This window comes from Lissotriton vulgaris, chromosome 3_1 (assembly GCF_964263255.1).
Source record: "Lissotriton vulgaris chromosome 3_1, aLisVul1.2, whole genome shotgun sequence".
In the NCBI taxonomy this organism is placed as follows: domain Eukaryota; kingdom Metazoa; phylum Chordata; class Amphibia; order Caudata; family Salamandridae; genus Lissotriton; species Lissotriton vulgaris.
The window spans coordinates 189134961-189154512 of record NC_141689.1 but is presented as its reverse complement, the minus strand read 5'-3'; the positions used below and the strand labels follow the sequence as shown (position 1 = coordinate 189154512).

At 47.1% G+C, this 19552-nt stretch overlaps 2 protein-coding genes across 5 annotated transcripts in view; one reads left to right on the top strand and one right to left on the bottom strand.

The window, feature by feature from the left end:
- The window catches only part of KIF24 (kinesin family member 24), a 411488-nt gene extending 402680 nt beyond the window's left edge, over window positions 1–8808 (bottom strand). Inside the window, exon 1 of the mRNA XM_086960290.1 lies at window positions 8212–8808. The gene's annotated coding sequence lies outside the window, so the exon portion shown is untranslated. The remainder of the gene's footprint in view (window positions 1–8211) is intronic.
- NUDT2 (nudix hydrolase 2) overlaps window positions 1–19552 on the top strand; it is a 99862-nt gene that overhangs the window by 45099 nt on the left and 35211 nt on the right. The window lies entirely within an intron of this gene.

Genomic DNA, 19552 nt, shown 5'->3' with positions numbered 1-19552 from the left:
ACGTTCCGCCCTTCATGCCATGTCTCATATCATGTGCTAATCCCACCCTCCTCCCTTTAAATACCCCTGCACCCCATAATCATAACCCACCCTTACTCCTTAAAATACCCCAACACCCTTAAATACTAACCCATCTTAACCCTATAAATATCCCCTGTACCCCAAAACCCAAACCTATCCCTAAACCCTAAAAATACCCCTGTGCCCCAAAACCCAAACCTATCCCTGAACCCTATAAATACCCCTGTACCTCAAAACCCAAACCTACCCCTGAACCCTAAAAATAACCTTGTACCCCAAAACCCTAACCTACTCCTGAACCCTAAAATACCCCTGTACCCCAAACCTAGCCCTGAACCCTAAAAATACCCCTGTACCCCAAAACCCAAACCTAGCCCTGAACCTTTAAAAACCCCTGTACCCCAAAACCCAAACCTAGCCTTGAACCCTAAAAATAACCGTGTACCCCATACCTATCCCTAAACCCTAAAACTACCCCTGTACCCCATAATCCAAAACTATATATAAACCCTTAAAATACCCAAACACCCCAAAACATATACCTCCGTACCCCAAAACATATACCCCTATACCCATACTTACCTTATCCAAACATTTTTAAAAAACATGCTTTTACCATTCATGCATTTACAACGAATTTCGTTGTAAATGTATGCGTGGTAAAAGCATATAAAATGTAATGCCATGCGTTTATAATGGCATTGCGGAGTCATGGTACTTTCGTAATGAAAGTATGCGGAGTGATGGTATGCGGAAAGAAAGTTGCAGAATAATGGGTGTTTACCCTCCCCCGGAAAGTACATTGGTGGCCCGGCGGCCCACATCTCCAGCAACATACTCATATTTTTTCACCACCCATTTGAAAAATGCACAGGTCTCCTTCATTGATGGCCAGCACCGACATACACTTTTAGACACACCTCCCGCCACAAGTTCTAGAATTGCGAACTTTAGAGCTGGGGAGCTATGTTCGAATCTCGGCATCAGCTCAACATCCTGTGATTCCAGGCAAATCGCTTTGTCTCCCCGTGCCTACCACAAATGAATGTGTTCTTCTGTAATGTAAATTGTGCTCATGCCATGTTGTCGAGTTTGCGCTATATAATATTGCAAGGAAAAATAAAGTAGGGAAACTCGAGTTCACACACTACTGAACGCGCAGTCTTAAGTGCATCAGCAGTGCACTGTGAATCGGAGCGTTTCACAGGCCTGTCACAGATAAGAAATGCTATCAAAACAAAATCCTACAAAACAATATACTACTGTCCCGCAGCAATTCGTACCCTGACAATGTCGGGACGGACTGCTAGTATATTATGTAACCGCATACAGCACTGTTCATAACCTCAATTCTCATCCAGACTAAAAGTAGACGACTTCGAACAGTAACTTTGCAGGTAACGTATTGCAGCTTCTGCTCCTAAAGGAAATTAATATAAATCACCCATCTGCCTCACAACTTTTAAAATCCACCAGCTGTTATGGGCAATACGAGGTTAAACAAACCTATTGCTCATTTGCTCTAATGCTACCGTTTGTTGAAGCTGAGATACTGATCATGGGAATTTCTAATGTTTAATACCGGGTACAATTCTTTAGCGCCACATTTAGTATAATATGAGCCGTTGCATAGTGGAGCTCCACTTAAAGGACCGTCCGCTCCAAACTCCGAATTAGCGCGCTCTGTTTTCTCTTGTGGAATCTGAACTGAGCACTAGCAAAATGCCGTTTTTTTTTTTTTTTTTTACCGCAGTGCATTGAGCTCTCAGCAGGATGTTTGCCTCTCTTCTTCCCTTCTTGAAGCAGAGAGGATAAGTTAATTGTACTCCTATGCCCCGCCCCTGGTGCCACAAGCTCACTTGGCATTAATCTCGTAATATTAATGCCACCCTTTCTCTTCACTTGTGTCTCAGGTCGCGCCACCAGCAGCAAGAAATTACTGCGACCCTTTTGTGTTAAAATTGAGACCGCTTCCTCGTGGTTCTTCGTGTGCACTCCATTAAGCTTGAGATAGCAATACACCCGATTGCAGAGAATACCGCTTTTTTAGACTGACGTTTGTCACCCAGCCAATCACTGGCTAGAGCCCAGTCATGGGCTGATAGCCAATCACAGGCCTCAAAAGCGTCTCTGGCTCGCGGTCAGGCTTTCTGATTGGCTGCGAGTCCTGGAGAGCCCACAGCCTGTATTATGTATGCGGTTTATTGTCTACTTGTCCATCGGACAAAATAGACATTAAATCTTCTTGCCCGTGGTAAAAAACAATATGGCTCGGGCGTCAGGCGATATGATTCCCCTACCCCTGGAGGGGGGTCCATTTGAAGGTCTTACGTAGAAGGTGGAGTGTGTGGAAGCAGGAGTATGAGACTAAGTTGATCTGGCGGTCCATTTTGAGCTCTGAGTCCAGGATGAGTCTGTGGGGGTGGGCAGGCTTCCGAGGGCGGGAGGGCACCAGGTGTCAGGGTTTGGGCCCATGATGCGTACTTCTGTTTTGTTGGTGTTTAGTTGTAGGCAGCTGTTTTTCATCTATTTGGTGACGACTTCCATGCCTTCTCAAATTGTGTCTGGCGGTATTGGGTTCATTGGATAGGATGAGTTGGGTGTTGTCTGCGTCTGACACAATGTCCCTCAGCACTACACGTTGAAGACTGTAGGGCTGAAGGAGGACCCCCGGGGACTCCGGAGGTGGTAGGTGCAGGGTCAGAGAGGAAAGGGGGTTGTCTGACCCGCTGCGTTTGGCCGAAGAAGAAAGAGCAGATCCAGTTGAGGGCCTTGTCTTGGATCCCTTTGTTGTGGAGTCTGCGTATTAAGGTGCGGTGAGAGACTGTGTCGAACGCCGCTGAGAGGTCGAGGGGAATGGGTGCTGCTGTTTTTCCTTTGTCCAGTAGGGTGCGTATGTTGTCTGTTGCAGCGAGGAGGGCGGTTTCCGTACTGTGGTTTTTTTCTGAAGCCAGATTGGGAGGAGTTGAAGATGTTGTGCTCTTTGATGAATGTGGCGAGTTGGCTGTTGATGGCTTTCTCAATAACTTTCGCTGGGAACTGGAGCAGGGAGATGTAGTTTTTTAGGTTGGTGGGGTCCGCCAAGGGTTTCTTGAGGAGGGGGTTGACCTTGGAGTGTTTTCGGTCATCAGGGAACGTGGCGGTTGCCAGGGAGCAGTTGATGGTGTGGCTCAGCATGGGTGCGTTGGTGTCTGCGCATCTTTTGAAAATGTGGTGGCGGCAGGGGTCCGTGGGGGCCCCGGAGTGGATTGACTTTATCGTCTTCAGTGTGTCTTTGGTGGTGAGGGCTGTCCAGTTGTCGATCGTTGGCATCAGGGTGTCGGGTGATTGGTGAGGGTTCAGTGTGTTGGTTGTCTTCGTCGAAGTTGTCGTAGATGCTATTGATTTTGTGGTGGAAAAAGGTGCTGAGTTTGTCGCAGAGATCTTGTGAGGGAGGGATGTTGGTGGACTCGCTGGTGGGTTGGGCGAACTCCTTGATGATGTTGAAGAGTTCTTTGCTGTTGTGTGCGTGAGTGGAGATTCTGTCTTCAATCGCTTTTTTTCTTGTTTTTCTGATGAGTTGGTGATGGGTGTTTGTGGCGGCTCTGACGTTGTAGGCTTCTGTGGATTTGGTGTTCCTCCAGGCCTTTTCGAGGTGGCGGCAAGTGCGTCTGAACTCTCGAAGTTCAGTGGTAAACCATCTGACTTTCTTGGTGTGGGTGGTGTTTTTCTTGCGAGGGCTATGGTGTTGGCGCTGTCGAAGATCCATCTGTGCAGGGTTCGGGCTGCGGTGTTCGGGTTGTCGTTTTCCGCGATGGTAGGGGTGGAGTTTCTGAGTGATGAGGTTAGCTAGTCGACTGTGATTCTGGTCCAGTTTCTTTGTGGGAGCAGGTGCTGGTATCTGTGGATGGTGGGTGTTCTGAGGGTGAAGTGGACGCATTGATGGTCAGTCCATGGGAGTTCGGTGGTGTGGCTGAAGGTAATGGATTTACCTGTTGTGAAGAGGGGGGTTGAGGGTGTGTCCTGCTGAGTGCATGGGTTCGGTCACTATCTGGCGGAGTCCAATGTTGTGGAGGTTGTCCAGGAGGGATGTGGTGCTGGGGTCCAGTTGGTTGTCGAGGTGGAAGTTGAGGTCTCCTGTAGGGTGTAGTTGTTGGATGTGATGGCATGCGGGGAGATGATGTCCGTGAAATACAGCAGAATGGACAGTAAATATTGGTCAGAGCTGCGTTTTATTGTAATCCCACATTTCAGAACTGGCTGGGAGATTGTTCAACAAGGAATGTTGAGTGAATGCTGTACAATTACATTAATAAAATTGTTTTTCACAATGAACGAGTCTCTAATTAGCTGAGTGATGACCCCATGCATGCTGCTGCTGGGTGATACTGTCCCCTCCCCTCCCCTCCCCCTCCGCCTCCTCCCCCTCCTCCCCCTCCTCCCCCTCATAGCTGCAGTGAACCGTGAGCACAGTAGTGGCTTTTGTGAATTTATTCTACTACACCCAACATTAAACCATAACTGTTGTCAGCATATGGGGGTGCAGGTTAAATTTGCATAGCGATCATCTTGATCCCTGTATAAAAGATGACTTACTAACAAGCCAGGTTTTGAAGCTGAGAGTTTGAAACTACAGATCCCAGCATTCTTCAAGGTGATAGATAAAACATCAGGACTGGCTAACAGTCATGATGGCGTGATGCCTTGACATCAAGATCATTGCTATATTTGGACGTGTAACTCCTAGTATAGTGTATGGCCTATGCCTTTAGCTTCAAATTGTCCATGTTGTGACCGGCTGCCAAAGATGGGCTTGTTTAAAATGTGCTTCAGCTGGAAGGACCAGCAGTCTTATTCAGGCATCATTTTTACCTAGATTTACTATGTCCTTCCTTGATAAACTATGCAATGCACAGGATAGCACCGAAATGAAAATGTCACATTTTAGTTGAAGCCGTTCAAGAAGGACACACATAAAGGCTTTTTTATACAAACCACAACGTATCGATAAATTGTCGGACTGGTATGTGCCTCTCTCTGGACTGCTACCATGAGGCACAGGGCCAAGACTGATATGCATATGGCCATGTCTGAACTGGGGTGGCTTGGTGAGCAAAATAACTACAGATTAAACCCAGATCTGTGACTGGGGGTGAATGTTTTGCCATTGTGCAACATTCCCTCCATCATCTTGTGTGTTTTGCTGTTCACCCTATGTGGGAAGGGTATGCTCAGACGTGGGTCCCGTGCTCACTAAGCCACTGGAGTCAAGCTATCCTGACTGAAGACGGCTGATAGCCAGAAACCGGTCGTAGGATGCTTGATTCCGGTCCAGGGAAGTCCTGGCTTGGCAGTTCGGGCTGGACTGTTCCCATGAGGCACAGGGCCAAGACTGATTTGCATATGGCCATGTCTGAACTGGGGTGGCTTGGTGAGCAAAATAACGACGGATTAAACCCATGAATGGGGGTGAATGTTTTGCCATGGTGCAACATTCCGTCCATCATCTTGTGTATTTTGCATAATTATCTCTCCGCACAAGCCTGATGGAAGGAGGGGGTTCCAACAGTTGCCTGTAGTACAAGTGACTTGGGTTGGAATGAGCATGGCATCGTTTAAAAAGGACAGCAAGGCAGAAAATAAAATGTACTTCATAAACTTGGGAACGGAGCGGTCTCTCTCAAATCATGAATCTTCCTAGAAGCTAGACTGTCCCGCGCCTGCTTGACAGGGCAGCTCCTACCAAATCAGGCAACAGAGGCGCCTATGACTCTTCCAAATGCCTACTTTTCCACCAGGACTAGTCCTGGCCGCAGCAGCAGCTAGGCGTAGTCTGGACGTCACTTTGCGAGAACTGGGATCGTTCGCATCCACCTAGAGCCTCGCAGAGGCCTGTGAAGCAGGCCCAGAGACGGCCCAGAGACTGCCCTGTCAGTTGTACATCCATGAGCTGCTGACTCTTTCTCAGCCCCACCAGCCTACCAGAGGTTTATTGGCGTGGCCGGTAGGCCGGTGTGCTTGTGGCAGCCCGTCATAAACAGCAGCACAGTGGCCATGCCCTGCCCAGCAGTCACACATGAGTTGGGTGTGTGGTGGGCGCAGCACGCCTAGTCTGGGCTCGCAGCGCTATGACACTGGAACCTTAAGGGCTGACACGAGCCGGCGGGACCGACTGGCGGCCTCCCTAACGTAAGAATGACTGTTTTTATTTATTTATTTATTTATTGCATTTTTACATAGCGCGGACTTTACCCAAAGGGGTCAGAGCGCTTATCAACCGCAGTGTCCGTGTGTCCGTGTGGCCATCTATTCGTGTGGCGCAGTCAAGCGCTATCCGGGGGGGTGCTCGCCAATGGATGAGGTGACGGCTCCGCACCTGTGTCCACACAAGCGGGAGGGGCGCTTCAAGTGAAGGGCACCGCCGGGGCGGGGTGAACCCCTCTCTGCTCCTGAGAGCCGGCCCCATGCACGGCAGCAGCTGTGGAGAGTGGCGCGGGCTCGCCTTACGGGGACCAGAAAGAACAGCTGAGGCCGCCCTGTGACCCTACCCTGGGGGGCGGGGAGGGGGGAGCACGGGGGCGGTATTCCTCCACCACGGGCTGGGCTGGCTTTGAACACTCCCTACGTGCACTGAAAAGCCAGGCTGTGCGACACAGGTGCCACTGCACAGCGAATGCTGGCGTGTGCTACTCCTACAGTGAGAATAAATATCCTTATCGTGTTCAAGGTATAGGAACGTTACATTAATATTTCAATCTGTTGTATCAAGTGTACACGCCTATCTCAAACAAGCCATGCAAGTATTGCAAAATATCTTTAAAACCCCGCCAGTTTTCGGCGCAACCCGTAAAAGTCACCCGGTGAAACAATATCAATGATCTACCACATACCACTTGGAGTTAACCCCACTCTCTTCGTGCATGTAATAAAATGCACGCAACCGGCAGCATACAAGTCGCGAGATCAGCTCGATACCAGTGGAAACTTTCAAAACCAGTTTACCCAGCATGCCTCCAGTCCATAGTCTAAAGAGGTTTAAGCCACTGCAGGGGTTATCCATTTAATTGTAAAAAGACACTCCACTCCACCATTATATGGTTTCGTACCCCCACCTAGCTGGTAAGAATCGTACAGTCACCTGTGATGAACTGAGGGTTTCATAATAATCTTTAATTTGGTTTCAGTCTTTTTATCCCCAAATAAAAAGAACTCCGCAAACATTCCTTCGCCTAGTTACTCAAACTTATATATTGAAGTTTAGCTGCCTCGTCTAATGTTTTAACCCAGTTGTTTCTCCAAACGTTAACTTGGTCATTCCTAAAATCAACAAGCCAAGTACAGACGTCTATTAAGGGAGTCTTCTATTCATACACTAATGCATAGTTTGATATTTTTACACAAATAACATTTCCCTTGTCCTAGCTGCCTACTGTGGACAAAAAGTAAAGCAGTTTAAAAAACGTTACACACAAGGCAATCCGTTTTTGTGGGTAAGTGTGAACATCTTGCAACAAACAATTGTGTGGCAGGTGGGCTGAGGGCTTGTTAGCAAGGTGGGAAAGAGCAGGCAGCATCTCCAAGGGGCGTGGGAATGTACCCTTTAGAGGAGGGAACTTCTCGAATGGGAAAGCTGTATTGCATTGTTGGAAAAAAAGTTGGAAAAAATTGCCATGTACGTTCTTGCATCCACTGTGCGTAATAAGTATATAATCCACGCGGGTATATGTGGAGGGTAAAGTAGGAGTCATGGACATTTACAGTTATCAAGTTCCATCCATCATTTTTTTTTTTTTTTTTTTTGCAAATGCTCTGAAAGTTGGACATTTACACTACCTGTTGACGTATGTCTACAAATCGAAGAATTTTGACTGTCTTGCAGTTGACGGGCTGGCCCCATGCCAGCAGTACGTATTGGCTGTTGCAGCTCAACATTGAAATCCCACTGAGACACTTCTTTGGATTGGTTTGGTTGGGTGATGGGTCATCACTAGCATGCAGATGGGCTACTATGAGTTACTGAGGTAGATAACTAAGGGTTGTTTACACTTGCTCAAGTTACCAGCATTTTTCCAAAGTTACTTTACAAAGACCCATGTTTAATTACTTTTATATAGAACATTTTGTTAACAGCCTTGTCTCTTGGTGCTATTACCAAGCCATGAGCGAGGAGTTGCATTTAAGTCCTATGTACTCAAAAATGCGTGAACTTACCACTCTACTGGTGTCTGGATTCCATATAGACAGCCTGTGCAATCCACGGTTGAGTCACCAGCATAAAGTAACTAGTAATATTCAGAAGATACAACTGTTGCAACAGCAACTACACAGAAGCATCCAGCGAGTGCTTTGAGTGCGAAGGAGGGAGAGCAGGTCTTGACGCTGCTTCGGAGTTGCCGGTCAGTACCCCAGAGGGAGGCTGGTGGTCTCCGCTGGACGAGTGGCCTGAGTGTTGACAGCACAATCTCACGCTTCTTCAAAGGCTTTTGTTGTTGAGTCTCCCAGAGCAACCCCATGAACAGAGGTCTGTGTGCATGAATACGGAGAGCAGGTGGGCAATGTATTAACTTGATCCTTAGAAAGCGACACCACACTCCAATGTTGACAAAGTGCAAGGCGTGTTAAAGACTCCTGTCAGACGAAACCCTTCTGTCTTAGCTGCCCCTCTGGTCAGATTGGCATTCACTCTTGCAGTCTTCATGTTCCATTGTTTGTCATAGTTTGTGACTAGCCTTTTTACATTTTCTCTAGTCTCTTGCCTTTATTTCCTCCTTGTTATTTGATTGCAACGCCAGAGGCAGTCCTATTAGTAAATCCCTCAATGGAGTATTGCGCTGCAGATCCTAGCGGAGATGGCATTTGAGTTTGAGGAATCCCTCCTCACTAGAGTTACTTGAACCACCACCAGCTGCTGCTGCTGCTACACGCATCTCCTCTCCCTCAGAATACGATTATAAACCCCTTGAACACTCGAGGGACTCGGCTGAACCATGCTCCTCCTCACTGGCCGGCCAGTGACTTCTGAATAAGTCATGTCCTTGGCAGGCCGGATATGGCATCAGTAGTACAATGAGTGATCAAAGTTTAATGGGCACTGTTGACGCCATCTTTTCATCGACTCTATTCGAGCTCTTCAGATAGACAAGATGAACCAGTTACACCACTCCCACTGCAAGGGCTTGGTATCCACTCTGTCAAGTTTGAGAAAGAAATTGCCCTATGAACCTGGAAAAACAGTTTCTTTTTACCCTCCCACTTACAAAATGGCGTCGCTCAGTCATACTTTTGGTGTTGGTTCTGTTCGGTTCATCCTTAGTGGTTTTGCTGTTCTGTCAACGTCTGCATGTGGTGCCTCTTCTTGGGTCAGGGTTCAAACAGTCTCTGTGCAAGAGAAGAGAAGAGGAAGCAGTGTGGTCTCCGATGTTCGCAAGCTCCCTTCACTGTTGCCACTGGGCTGCAGAATGCATGGCCTGTGTGTGCCCTGTCTCCCCAGAGGACCAGCACAACTCAAGACAGACAACCTCCCCCTCACATATATGCTTTGTTGTGTTCTCAGTTATCGCAGCTGCACAGCTTGCCTACAGCACATTCCATGGATGCAATGCTGTGGTTGCTGCACCCACATTTCTAATGTTGAGGTGGGGCTGTGATCCCTGCACAGCAAGTGACTCGCATCACTTTCCCTATTTGAATGGGCAGATTCTTCTTTTTTTGTTTTGTTGTAAAGGAATACACACTTTAATAGTGAACGATTGATGTGTATGGGCCACCACCTCCTCACGTCGAGAAAGCTGGCACGATAGTTTAGTGCCCCCCTTGTGGGATCTGAAAGCCACAGCCTCAAATTGTGGACTTACCAGTTTAGCCATTCATCCTTCCAAGGTTGATGAAATAAGTACAGTTGAGATAATAACGCTTGACAATGTGTTATGCATAGTACTTTGAAGTTGCATGTTTGTGGCATTAAATTAAATAAATCATTTGTGATTAGATCTGTGCAAGATGTTGCGGTAAAAATGTTCCCGTGTAAATTGACAAATGCCATTGTTTGAGAAGGCTCTGTGACCCTGCCCTTTGTGAATATGCAATAGCCACAAACCACCTAAAATGCATCTTGTGTACTTAGCCCAGTTAGATATACACATTAGTTGGTTTATGGTGAAGAGCGAATCCTTATTTAAGAGACTGTTTTCATGAAATACAGATTGTCGGCTGAGTTACCCTGTAGGCGCTGCTTACCTACCACGTGGGCACAGGAGGTTTGCTCACATGAAAGTAATCTGATTCGTGGAATATAAATTGCCGAATGGCGGAAGTGCCTTTTTTCCAGATATAGAAGCCCGCTCGCCCACGGCCGGTACATTTGATACAGGGCAGCTGCTTAGAACAACTGCGGCGGGCAGGTTTGAAATGTAGCCAGCTCGTCATGATTGCAGATCAAGTGGGAATGTCAGCTGTTTGAAAACTGTGCTAGGAGCTCTGTTTTTAGCATCCACCCCGGTTCGCATATAGTGTAAGACCACTGGATTACTGGCTTCGTGTAGTGGCAAGTTGAACCTCATTAAAGGAGGGACACTTGCATCTTACCTTGTGTGTTGTGTAGCATATCTAGTGTTGTGGGATTTAGGACATCTCATCTCTAGGAATTAGAACTGTGCGTTTTCGATTGGCTGCTGACAGTTTATGTCCACCAGTGAGACTTCGGTAGAATGGACTTCTGCTTCCTCCATTAAGTCTTGTCTCAGATAGAATGCCCCCTACTTCCTTGGGAAAGCTGCTGTTCCACCCTGAAGAACTGAGCACAGATGTAAATCCGCAGGTGGTTTTGGCCAACCTCTGGCAGTAGTGTGCGCCAGGTTAGTGTGGCTTTCAGGCAAATATTGGCTGAAGGGGTAACGAAGCAACGGCTTATTGGTGGGTATTCCTAGTTTTCTTGCTCTGAGCTTCATCCTCAGGGCATCACTTTTTCAAATTCAAAATTATTGCTTTTCAACCATTCCTCAAAATCCTTGGGACATTTATAATGTTCCCCAAATATTCCATGACTCAAGTTTGAATAGTAAATTTAACCTTCCAGTGACAACCACGCACACTGCTATCCTGAGGACGCAGTTCAGGAGGAAAAGTCTTTCTCCACTTCCTCATGGAAAGTGGTGCCTTACTTACAGGTCTCACCCGGGCTCATCTTGGAGTAAAAGTAGACGCTTTTGGAACATCTGCTTCAAGCCAGTAAAGAACTGTCCAGTACACCCGTACCACTGGTCAGTAGTTATTCACTGTAAAAATGATGTTAAAAAATAGGTCATAGCATGAAAGTTGAATCTGATTGACCAATAATTGCCACTTGCTTTTTATTGGGTGTAGGAAGTTGGCTCTGCATATCCTATACAAAAGTAAGGTATTGTGTGCGCAGAGTCCAGGGAGTCCCTAGAGGTATATCAGAGGCTAAATTAGGTAGGTACTAACAGCTATATCTAGGTGGTAGTGCGGGCGAGCAGTTACAGTCATCAGGAGGGTGTATTATGCATTTATTGTATTCACTCAATCAAGGACTGATGCACACACTCCGAGACAAAATCCAGGCCAATTAGGTAAGTATAAAAAAGGTATACTTATCTTTTATTTTGGCACCAAGCAGGACTTGGCACAGGTGAGTAAAATATACTTTCAAATGAAAGACTGTTCAAAGAAATGCAATTGTGCTTGAAATTGCAGTTGTTACAGGTTTGGAATGCAGTTTGTATTATAGAGTAAGAACTTTCAGATTACTTTTTGCTTACTTTACGATTACTTTGAGTACTGGCTGTAGTATGCCTTGATACCACATCTTAGGATCACTAAATACAAGGTAAGTACGACTTTCTATACGTTGCAATAGAATTCTCTTTTCTTCATGCAACCCCGTTCAACACCTAGACATTATTTTAGGCCTAAAATCTCTTTACATGGGTTCTTATGGGGGGAAAATTGTTAGCGGCTTCGAAGGTAAGTGCACGACTTACAAGGGTGAGTTGCGGGGGTTAGAACCAAGGATCCCCAAGGTGTACATGAGCATTCGATTTTAACCACCAGCGGCACTGGGCCGGCGGGGTTCAGAGTACAGGGGCCCAATGTTAGCCAATGGGGCTAAGGGGGCCTTTGGTTAGGGACTGCTGACGAGCAGGCCACTCAGTTGTAGGAGCAAAGCTCCTGGGGTTAAGGTCAGGACTTCAGGGGCCAACGACCAGCACAGGAGCCGCACCACCAGTGGCACACGAGCTGCAGGGTGCAAAACGGACATCAGGGACCCTGTGCTTTCTAATGGAGACCTTCAGTTTAGAAAAGATGCTGCAGGCTCGGGCAGGGAGGCTTCCTTAAGGCGACCACCGGCTGGAGAGGTAAGTTGGCATCTGGAGGGATGCCTGGACGCCATTGGTTGGGCCACCCAAGGCGGTGGGGGAGCTTACCAGGTCTGGTCGGGGGGACCCTTCAAGTTGAGGCTGCAGGCGTCGTCTGGAGGTTTGAGGGAGATCGAGGATCACCAGATCACAAATCTGGATCGCTGGGGAACCACCTTGGGGTGTTGGGCCACTCTGGCTGTGGGCGTCTGGTGCAGAATTGTGTAGTCGCCGGAATCCAGATTCTGGAGGTGAATCTTTGCTTGAGCAAATTCAGTACTCACAGTAGACAGTCTGTAGGAAGGTCGCAGGGCAGGTCCTCCGGGCTCTAAGGGTTGCTAGCTGTGGGACTTGCTGTAGGTAGATTGTACACATGACAGGCCGGTAGGGCTGAGGCCAAGGGATTTGGTGTTGTCTGCTCCTTCCTGGATCAGCATGGCTCTTCGGTCCTTCTTTCTTGAATCTGAGGAGGTAAGGTTCAGGGTTGCACTAAATACTAAATTTAGGCGCGTTAAAGGTGTGTGCAGGTCAAGACAAATGGGTCCTTTCCTTGGGGTGGGTACACCCCCTATTATGCCATCCTCCAGTGGAAGGGGGCATCAGCCTCTACCTAATTGGCTGAGTACCCTCTTCTTCAAGATGGAGGGGACTGAAATCTGTGCTTTACCTCGCCTCCCCCACCTGAGGGGTGGGGTTGGCTAAGGTGGGCCCACCTCTCTTCCTGGCTTGGATTTCCCGCCGATTCTCCTGCCCAAAAGTGGGGGCCAGAACTGGTGGGAGCCTGTTGCTGGGGGGCAACAAAAGTTAGGGACATCGTCCAAAGGCTTCCCCTTTCGTGGATCCAGCCCATGTTGGGGAGGAGGCATGACACCTCTGCCCAGGATGGGCTTTGTTCTGGACCCAGAGAGTGGAGGCTCTCTACCCAGGAGTCCAGCTAGTGTCTGGTGGTGGCAAGTGGTGGGTATTGATAAAAACAAAGAGGAGCCCCTTTTAAGCCAAAGGAATAGGGCACTATACCATAGAGAAAAAACAGAATCCTTTGGACTCAATGCAACATTTTGATGTTCAATCGGCACTTTCCAAACCACCCAATACCTATTCACTCATCCATCATATACACATAAAACGGGATTATACCATGCAATTCCCACAAAGGGTCATAAACTATAGAGATACCAAAAATATAAATCGATTTATTGAAAAGGATTTTTTCTTTTTAGGTAAAGATAGTATTAAAAAGAGGGGGGGGTGGGGGGTAACACAGGCCCTGTATTTTATAAGCACAATACATAATATTGTAGAATTAACAATCTCAAAAATTCAGTAAACAATCACATATTAAAATACAATTCATTAAAAACACAATAGAACTCAGCCCGATAGAGGCGAAGGTATTTATGGGGGATCTAGAAGACCAAAAGATATCCAAAATATACCAAACATTAGTGACACACTGTTCCTCAGATCTACAGCCCCTGAGAGACCGCTGGGTGCGGGATGTGGGAGAGTTGGAGGAGGAAGACTGGCGGGAGGCTCTCGAGTCCCCCAGGGGGGCAGCAATAGCTGTCCGCTTACGCCTAATACAATTCAAATACCTGCACCGTGCTTATTATACCAGAGAGAGATTGTGGAGGGCTGGTCTGATTGAGTCCCCGGCGTGTTTGCGATGTGGTCATGAATTAGGCACCCTTTTACATACAGTGTGGGAATGTAGTGGCCTGGCGAGATTTTGGACGGGTGTGTGGGACTGTCTGTCGGAGGTGCTGGGATGGGAGCTCCCCCGTACGGTGAAATTGGGCCTGCTCCATGTGCTAGAAGGGGTGGGCGGTAACGTCTACAAGCGGCACTTGCTGCTGCTAGGACTAACACTGGCCAAACGAGATGTGGCGCAGGCCTGGAGGGATCCCGGGGCTCCCAAGGTGGTCGGGTGGAAGAAAGGACTGGACTTTTGCATGGGACTGGAGCGGCCGGTGTTTGAGGCCAGATGCTGCCCCACAAAACACTATAAAATATGGAAAAGATGGGCAGACTACAGGGGATTGTGGCTGGAGCCTCCACCAGCGCCAAGGGGAGAGGATGGGCAGTTGTAATGGGCATGTTGAGGCAAGGTTATTTATACGGACAATTGTATGCTTACCCTAAACAGTGTTGAAGAGACAGAGTGTTGGGTAGTTTGGGGGGGGGGGGTGGGGGGGGGGGGGGGCGGAGAGTGGAGGGTATGCCAATTAAATGCATTGCACAATATGAAGCATGATTGTTGTCCCAGCCCCTCCGGGGTTCGGAGCACTGTGTATGTTTATTTCAGCGATCTTAATAAAAACAGTTGTGAAAAATAAAAAAACACAATAGAACAAACTTAAGGAGAGTACATAGCACAGACAGATTCAATTTGTCATTAAGTTACTACACATCTGTTTTCCACCAATAATTTAGGCATGGATCATGGTATCAGCTACTCATTGACCCACGCCTTTTGTACAGATTGTGTATTATGATGAGCGTCGACGCGTTTCGATGGTAGTTATTGTTAGACCATCTTTCTCAGGACCAGACAATATTTACTCTCTTTGTTTTAAGATATGTTTGTCCTTTTTTGAATAAAATCACTTACCACAACCTTCAATGGGCCGTGGTAGCCGTCTCAGTACTACTAAGAAAATATAGAGTACTATAGTATCTTTCCTATATGGTGTATTGTTAGATACAGTTAATCAACAAAGGTCCACCTCACGTAGAGTTGGTATGTATCGTGATGTTCATGGAATATACACTCTGTGTTAAAATACCCCTCACACACCAAAAGGGCCCTTGGTGTCATGCTTCATCATTGGGGTCTTCCCGCCCCGCTGCGAGACGGGGCAGTGCTGCGACAAGCGACTACGCTGGAGCACCTTTTTATTGTGAGTGCTGTGTGAGTGAATGGGAGTGAGTGTCAGTAGGGTCAGTGGTGAGCTATAGGTAGGTGGTGTTAAAAAATATACCTGGCTTAGTGGTAGAAAAAAATATTTAATAGACACTGGCTGGTATTGTTAAAAAAGTGATTTGGAGAGATAAAGCAAGTTAATGGGCTTACTCTCCTGTGCGGGTCAACATGTTTCGGGGCGCTATTCCCCTTCGTCAGGACCAGGGTCAGATCCCCCTGTCACTCACTCATGTTTATCCACAAACATTCTGGGGTGTATGTACAAAGAAAAGTGATGATCTACTATTTAACAATGTGCAATGGTATCCAGAAGTACAGACTTGACTGCTCATCACCAGTTTTAGATATCCTTGCCTACTTCTGTACTACTGTATAGAATATAGTTCTTCATCCTACTTAGCTGGTCTGTCATGGCTCCTCAGCACTTCCTTTTTTTAGGCCTTGCCTCAGACCGCTCTTGGCAGTCTGTTTGCAAAAGACCATACCAAAATCCTGCACTAGGCTTAGAGCCTGCCCACTGCTTACCATTGATTGACTTTGATGTCTGTATCCTTTTGTTTGCTTCTTTATTGATGGCTAGCCTTCCTCTTCTTGTGTGTCCCTCCACTGGAGCATATTCTCTTTACTATCCTTTTAATTGGTTGACTTGTATCCTTCCACTATTCATGTGTTAGGAACTAATTTTTAGGTCGAAGCCTGCCAGACAGCCCAGTTGTCTGGTTTGCTAAAGGCATCTTGGGACATTCTGAAAGCTACCATGGGAATTCATTCTGCCCATTGCTTACCATTGGCTTTGTGGTTTGTAACTCAGATTTTCTGGCTTTCTATTTGCTGATTTTATTAGTTTTATACTTTCCAAGGTGAGTTTGTCCCTCCCAAGGAGCAAAGCCTTTTTACACCAACTCCCCTCATATTCTTCCACCAGTGCTCCTTTCCGTAAATTAGTCCTGTAAAGCTTGCTCTTATCTTGTCACATCTGCTGTGCATTTAAAGACAGAGGTCCAGTGTCGGGCTATGTCTTCTGGGGGAGTTTGGTGTTTCATTTCTTTCTCTGACTTCAAAGTGAGAGGATTTATTTGACAATCTATCTGGATGCTGGTAGTAGGAAAGGCTTTTTTTTCTAGCCCACAAAAACAATCTAAACTGCAAGTTTTCAGAAAATATCAGCATTAGGATCACGTAAAGGAAGCGTGTTGAAAACAAATACTTTAATATGATCAAAACAAATCAGTACACTAGGTGATGGTATTTCCACACATTGTTTCTGTGCTGTATAGTTTTGTCAGTAAAACTGTGTGTCTTTGCAAGTGTAATAGTCATTTCAATTGAAGATGTGTTGTCTGTAATAGAAGTGTGCTACCACACCATGCATACTCCACTATACACCACTCTAAGCTACTGCACTGTACTTTAAACAACTCCAATTTACACAACTCCACCCACTGCTCGCTGCGCCACTGCACTCTACTCCACTCTATGCCACTCCACTCTATGCCACTCCACTCTATGCCGCTCCACTCTATGCCGCTCCCCTCTATGCCGCTCCCCTCTACGCCGCTCCCCTCTACGCCGCTGCCCTCTACGCCGCTGCCCTCTACGCCGCTGCCCTCTACGCCGCTGCCCTCTACGCCGCTGCCCTCTACGCCGCTGCCCTTTACGCCGCTGCCCTTTACGCCGCTACACTCTACGGCACTCCACTCTAAGCCACTACAACTCCACTCGGCAGAACTCCACAACACTGCACTCTATGCGAATACAATACACTCAACACCAATGCACTTTACTCTGTAACACTCAACTCTACGCCCCTGCACTCTACTCTAATCTACTGTACGCTACTCTAATCCACTCTAAATTACTGCACTCTATATCACTTTACTCTATGCCACTGTACGCCACTGCACTCTATCCTGCACCAATGTGAATGGCAATCATAGACTAATAGATGAAGTCTGGCTGAAAACCCATGTTAGAAACTGTTACACATATTTCTGATAGATACATCTGGATTCCTCAACTTCAGAACATCAAAATGCACCAGCAATCCACAGAAACTTTTCTTTCCAGCTCTCCCACATCGACGAGGACGTCATAACGCCATGGCTCTGTACGTGGCTCCGCGTGACGTCATCCGAGCCATGAGAAGACCTTGTCGGTGTGCAGACATCCGTTCCATTTATCCACATATTCGACGCAAAATGTTTTTTTCCTGCTCTCCATAGTGTAGGAGTTTTTGTCTTTTTTTTGTACAGGTTGCAATGTTGTTGCAGGAACAATGTCTCAGCCGAGGAAGTCTAGTTTCAAGCCCTGCAGGGAATGTGATGGTCAGATATCGGTCACTGACCCACATGACAACTGCCTTTGGTGTCTAATTTCGGATCACAATGCCAAAACCTGTTCTTCATGCAGGAAGATGAATCCAAAGGTGTTGGTTGGGGTTGGAGGTGGGGGTGTGCAAAGCTCTTTATGGCCAAGGCAAGAAAGAAAAAAAGAGGGCTTCGTAAGTCTCGTCCTCGATTGGAGTTTCCGTCTCCCCACTCTTTCAAGTCATCCAAGAGAAAGCACAAGAAGAATCGGCATCCTGGCTCTTCGAGGGATGTTTTCCCAAAGTCGTATTCCCAGCTCTAACGGCACATGGAGAAAGAGGCGAGATATCTCTGACTCCATCTCCAGGGGTGGTACATGATTTAGTTCTTCCTTCACTTCAGCTTGTGCCTCCCAGATAGGAACAGGATTATCTGGCATTCCCGACTTCAAGGTACGATCCGTTGAGTTTCCTGAATGCTATGTATAGCATTTTTGCAAGGGCTGGGACTACATCTGGTGTGCCTGCAGGCCCCAAGGGTCCACTTGTTTATTCTTTGGGAGATTTCCAGCACACAACCAGCAGGCCTTGTTCCTGCCATTTATGTCAATGACTCTGTTTAACTGGCCTCTACTGATGCCAAGAAAGATGATGCTGTCACTAGTAGAAGAGGTATGGCAAGAATCGCCAGCACTGGCTGAGCCCTCTCTGGCGTCGACTGGATCAGAGTCTGCATCTCATCACTCTGTTCCAGTTCCTTAACCATCTGGGCAGGTGCCTGAAACTCCAGCGCCATTGCTGGTGCCGCCACCCCCAGCGTTAAAATTGCGATCTCAAAGAGAGGCTCAGACACTAATGGAGCTAGAACTGTACTTTTCAGGAGGAAATCAGGATCTGGAAGAAGGGGAAATAGTCTCCTTAGAGCCTGAGTTGGAGGGGTGGGAGGTGGCAAGTGCCCATGATACTTCTCCAGAGTGGGAGTTGTTGTTATAAAAGGGCATTGTTCCACCAGAAGTCAGGTCCAATCATTCTGTGATCAGAAAAGTGGCAGAGATGTTGGAGTTGTCTTTGCCTTCTACAGACCTAAAATCTACTTTGTTGACATAGGTGCTTTATTCTTCTACATCGTCACTGAGCCTTTGTTACCTTTTAATGAGGCTATTATTAAGCCTGTTCTTGCTATTTGGCAGAAATCCATGTAGTTAGCGGTAGTGTCTAGATCTTTTGCAAGACGGTACAAGACTGCTCAATTTCACATCCTACACCTGAGAGTTTAGTAATACAAGCTTTCTGTTCTTCAAAGTTGACACCTTATCCTTTCCTATGACTCCGGCTGACAGGTAGTTTGAAAGGATGGAGCAATTTACAAAGAAGGTTTTCTCCTCCAGTAGCATTGCTCTGAAGTCTACCAATGCAATATGTCTGTTACAACGTTGTATCCATTGATGGAATTAGCCAAGGAGGTGGTTCCGAAATTGCCCGGGGATCTTCATGGACATTTTTTGGAGTTGCTGAATGGCCGTCCAGTTACTGCCCACTAGGTAATTCAGTCTGGCCTGGACATGGCAGAAACAATTGTGAGGGCAATGGGGTCCTCTGCTGCCACAAGGAGACCTGCTTGGTTGAGGGGGTGGGGAGGTGGGGGGGGGAGCCTGGCTTCTAACTGGATGTTCCAGCAACATTGTTGGATTTGCCATTTGATGGTTCACAGCTGTTTGACGCCAACGCTGATTCTGCCATAGAGCGATTTAAAAACAGTAAAGCAGCAGCAAGAATATTGGGCCTTCAAACGCACCCTAAAGATTACAAGCAGTTTCGCAGGAACTTATCCTTTCGTGGAATGAGCCATTTCCAGCCCTCCAATCCCCTCTATAGGAGTTATAGGGGGCAGGGTACAAGTAGACAACATGGAGCTGCCCATCATCCAGCCGCCTCCTCTTCTTTCTTTTC